This window comes from Arachis duranensis, chromosome 1 (genome assembly GCF_000817695.3).
Source record: "Arachis duranensis cultivar V14167 chromosome 1, aradu.V14167.gnm2.J7QH, whole genome shotgun sequence".
Lineage (NCBI taxonomy): Eukaryota > Viridiplantae > Streptophyta > Magnoliopsida > Fabales > Fabaceae > Arachis > Arachis duranensis.
In genome coordinates, this window is record NC_029772.3 from 69,254,755 (window position 1) to 69,259,968 (window position 5,214).

A 5,214-nucleotide genomic window follows, 5' to 3' on the forward strand; every position below is an offset into this window, starting at 1 on the left:
GGGATTCACATCTTCCCCTTCCTCTTTGGATTCGGCTATTTTGATTATATCAATGGCCTTGCACTCCCTTTTTGGATTCTCTTCTGTATTGCTTGGGAGAGTACTAGGAGGAATTTTAGTGACTCTTTTACTCAGCTAGCCCACTTGTGCCTCCAAATTTTTAATGGAGGACCTTGTTTTATTCATAAAACTTAGAGTGGCCTTAGATAGATCAGAGACTATGTTTGCTAAGCTAGAGGGGCTCTACTCATAATTCTCTGTTTATTGCTGAGAAGATGATGGAAAAGGCTTGCTATTGCTAAACCTATTTCTTCCACCATTATTAAAGCCTTGTTGGGGCTTTTGTTGATCCTTCTATGAGAAATTTGGATGATTTCTCCATGAGGGATTATAGGTGTTTCCATAGGCTTCACCCATGTAATTCACCTCTGCCATTGCAGGGTTCTCAGGATCATAAGCTTCTTCTTCAGAAGATGCTTCTTTAGTACTGTTGGATGCATTTTACAATCCATTCAGACTCTGAGAAATCATGTTGACTTACTGAGTCAACATTTTGTTCTGAGCCAATATGGCATTCAGAGCATCAATTTCAAGAACTCCCTTCCTCTGAGGTGTCCCATTACTCACAGGATTCCTTTCAGAAGTGTACATAAACTGGTTATTTGCAACCATGTCAATGAGTTCTTGAGCTTCTGCAGGAGTTTTCTTTAGGTGAATGGATCCACCTGTAAAATGGTCCAGTGATATCTTGGAGAACTCAGATAGACCATCATAGAATATATTCAAAATGGTCCACTCTGAAAGCATGTCAGAAGGACACTTTTTGGTCAACTGCTTGTATCTTTCCCAAGCTTCATAGAGGGATTCACCATCTTTTTGCTTGAAGGTTTGAACATCCACTCTAAGCTTGCTCAGCTTTTGAGGAGGAAAGAACTTGGCCAAGAAGGCTGTGACCAGCTTATCCCAAGAGTCCAGGCTATCTTTAGGTTGTGAGTCCAACCATGTTCTAGCCCTGTCTCTTACAGCAAAAGGGAAAAGCTTGAGCCTGTAGACTTCAGGATCTACTCCATTAGTCTTAACAGTGTCACAGATCTGCAAGAACTTAGTTAAAAACTGATAGGGATCTTCTGATGAAAGTCCATGAAACTTGCAGTTCTATTGCATTAGAGCAACTAGTTGAGGCTTCAGCTCAAAATTATTTGTTCCAACGGCAGGGATTGAGATGCTTCTTCCATAAAAATTGGAAGTAGGTGTAGTATAATCACCAAGCATCCTCCTTGCGCCTCCACCATTGTTATTGGGTTCGGCCATGTCTCTTTCTTTTTCGAGATTCTCTGTAAGGTTTTCTCTGGATTGTTGTGCTTTAGCTTCTCTTAGCTTCTTCTTCAGAGTCCTTTTAGGTTCAGGATCTGCTTCAACAAGAATGTCCTTGTCCTTACTCCTGCTCATATGAAAAAGAAGAAAACAGAAAAGGAAGAGGATTCCTCTATGTCATAGTATAGAGATTCCTTTATGTGAGTAGAAGAAGAAAAGAATAGAAGAAGGAGGAGAAAAATTCAAACACAGATAGAGGTGAGAAGAGGGTTCGAATTTTGAGTAGAAGAGAAGTGTTAGTAGATAAATAAATAAATAGAAGAAGATGAGAGAGGGGAGTTTTCGAAAATTAACTAAAATAAAAGAGAAATATTTTTGTTTTTAATTTAAATTAAAGTTAAAATTCGAATTTATAAAAAGGAATAAAATTAAAATTTGAAACAATTAGTTAAAAAAAGATTTTTGGAAAAGAGGGAGGTAATTTTCGAAGATTAGAGAGAGGAAAGTAGTTACGTGGTTTTGAAAAAGATAAGAAATAGTAAAACAAACAAAAAGTCAATTAGTTAGTTGAAAAATATTTGAAAATCAATTTTGAAAAGATAGGGAGTTAGAAAAGATTTTTGAAATTGATTTTGAAAAAATATATAATTGAAAAGATATGATTGAGATTTGTTTTGAAAAAGATTTGAAAAAGAAATTAAAAAGATTTGATTTTTAAAATTAAAATTGATTACTTGACTAACAAGAAACTAAAAGATATGATTCTAGCATTTAAAGATTGAACCTTTCTTAACAAGAAAGTAACAAACTTCAAATTTTTGAATAAATCACATTAATTGTTAGAAAAGTTTTTGAAAATTATGAAATGAAGTTAAGAAAAAGATTTTGAAAAACAGTTTTTAAAAAAATTTTCGAAAATAAATAAAAAAATAAAAAACATTTGATTTTTGAAAAAGATTTTGAAAATATAAGATTTTTAAAATTAAAATCTTGACTTGACTAACAAGAAACAATTTATTTTAAAAAATTTTGACTAAGTCAACCCAAAGATTTCGAATTTTTGAGAGAAATAAGGAAAAGATATAATTTTTTATTTTTGAATTTTTAATGATGAGAGAGAAAAACACAAAAATAACTCACAACATGAAAATTTTGGATTAAAACAAATGATGCATGCAAGAACACTATGAATGTCAAGATGAACACTAAGAACACTTTGAAGATCATGATGAACATCAAGAACTAATTTTTGAAAAAATTTCAAGAAAATAAAATCATGCAAGACACCAAACTTAGAAATTTTTCATGTTTAGACACTATGAATGTAGAAATGCATATGAAAAACAACAAAAGACACAAAACAAGAAAATATGAAGATCAAACAAGAAGACTTATCAAGAACAACTTGAAGATATTGAAGAACACCATGCATGAATTTTTCGAAAAATGCATAAATTTTAAAAACATGCAATTGACACCAAACTTAAAAATTGACACTAGACTCAAACAAGAAACACAAAAATATTTTTTTGATTTTATGATTTTATAAAAAAAAATTTCGAAAATAATTTTTGGAAAAACGAAAAAGAAGAAAAATTTTGAAAGATTTTTGAAAACTTTTTGAAAAGAAAATTACCTAATCTGAGCAATAAGATGAACCGTCAGTTGTCCAAACTCAAACAATTCCCGGCAACGCGCCAAAAACTTGATAGCCAAAATTGTGATTCACACTTTTTACAACTCGAACAATTCCTAGCAATGGCTCCAAAAACTTGGTGCACAATACTATAGTTCACACACATTCTTCACAACTTCCCAACAACTAACCAGCAAGTGCACTGGGTCGTCTGAGTAATAAACCTTACGTGAGTAAGGGTCGATCCCATGGAGATTGTTGGTATGAAGCAAGCTATGATCATCTTGTAAATCTCAATCAGGCGGATTCTAATGGTTATAATGGTTTTCGAATATAAAGATAAATAAAGCATAAAATAGAGATAGAGATACTTATATAATTCATTGGTGGGAATTTCAGATAAGCGCATGAAGATACCGTGTTCCTTTTGAATCTCTGCTTTCCTACTGCCTTCTTCCAATCATTCATACTCCTTTCCATGGCAAGCTGTATGTTGGGGGATCACTGTTGTCAATGGCTACCGTCCATCCTCTCAGTGAAAATGGTCTTGGTGCGCTGTCACCGCACGGCTAATCATCTGTCGGTTCTCGATCATGGTGGAATTGAATCCAGTGATTCTTTTGCGTCTGTCACTATGCCCAACACTCGTGAGTTTGAAGCTCGTCACAGTCATCCCATCTCAGATCTTACTCAGAATACCACAGACAAGGTTTATACTTTCTGGATCTTAGGAATGGCCGCCAAAAGTTCTAGCTTATACCACGAAGACTCTGATCTCAAGGAGTGGATGGCTCGGTTGTCAGGCGAGGCAACCATGCATCGTGGGTCAGGAATCCAAGAGATACACACTCTAGCTTTCGTAGGTAGAATGGAAGTGTTTCTCAGGCACGCGTTCATAAGTGAGAATAGTGATGAGTGTCATGGATCATCACATTCATCAAGTTGAAGTGCAAATGAATATCTTAGAATAAGAATAAGCATGAATTGAATAAAAGAACAATAGTACTTTTCATTAATACTTGAGGAACAGCAGAGCTCCACACGTTAATCTATGGTGTGTAGAAACTCTACCGTTGAAAATACATAAGAACAAGGTCTAGGCATGGCCGAATGGCCAGCCTCCCCAAATGGTATATGAAATTGAAAAATAGGGAAAAAGACCCCTAGTACAATAGTAAAAAGTTCTATTTATACTAAACTAGTTACTAGGGTTTACAGAAATAAGTCTAAGTGCAGAAATCCACTTCCGGGGCCCACTTTGGTGTGTGCTTGGGCTGAGCTTGAGCTTTACATGTGTAGAGGCTTTTCTTATGGTTAAACGCCAAGTTGTAACGTGTTTTTGGCATTTAACTTTGGTTTGTGACGTGTTTCTGGCGTTTTACTCCAGAATGCAGGATGGAACTGGCGTTGAACGCCTGTTTGCATCGCTTAAACTCAAATAAAGTATGGACTATTATATATTTCTGGAAAGCCCTAGATGTCTACTTTCCAAAGAAATTAAGAGCGCGCCATTTGGAGTTCTATAGCTCCTGAAAATCTATTTAGAGTGCAAGGAGGTCAGAATCCAACAGCATCTGTAGTCCTTTTTCAGCCTCCTATTAGATTTTTGCTCAAGTCCCTCAATTTCAGCCAGAAAATAACTGAAATCATAGAAAAACACACAAACTCATAGTAAAGTCCAGAAATGTGAATTTTTCATAAAAAACTAATAAAAACATCCCTAAAAGTAGCTAGATTCTACTAAAAACTACCTAAAAATAATGCCAAAAAGCGTATAACTTATCCGGTCATCGGAGACCTCCTTCTTGAGGCTAAGGGGTGGTTTGAAATTGTATGGAGATCCATGCTCCCAGCCGGAAACAACTCAGAGGTAAATCTTAAGAGGGCAACAATGGTGCAATGCATAATGCAGGGAGGAGAAATCAAGGTTCATGAACTTATAGCCCAAGGTATTCGGAAGTTTGCTGAGAAGAGTGATTCTGGAAGAAGGTTAGGCTACCCCAGCACTATTCTCCGTCTTTGCAATAAGGCTGGGGTGGTGTTCAAAGATGGAAACCCCGAGTGGATAAAAGTCAGCATCCCAATTACTCTTCGACGGATGCATGCCGCTGCACCTCCCTTACCTCAACGAAGACTAAGGAAGAGGCCAGCCCATCAAGCGGAAAAAAGACAAAACCCACAAGAGCAAGCCCCAGCCATCTTAGACATGCACCAATTAAAAGAAGCTATTGGTACATTGTCTAGGAAATACATGGAGAATTAAG

General features: G+C 36.0%; 1 non-coding gene across 1 annotated transcript; it reads left to right on the plus strand.

Moving 5' to 3' along the window:
- Positions 1-801: 801 nt before the first annotated feature.
- On the plus strand, positions 802-909 carry LOC127742702 (small nucleolar RNA R71). Its single transcript, XR_008004061.1, has one exon. It is a non-coding gene; the product is annotated as a small nucleolar RNA R71 (small nucleolar RNA).
- The last annotated feature ends 4,305 nt before the right edge of the window (positions 910-5,214 follow it).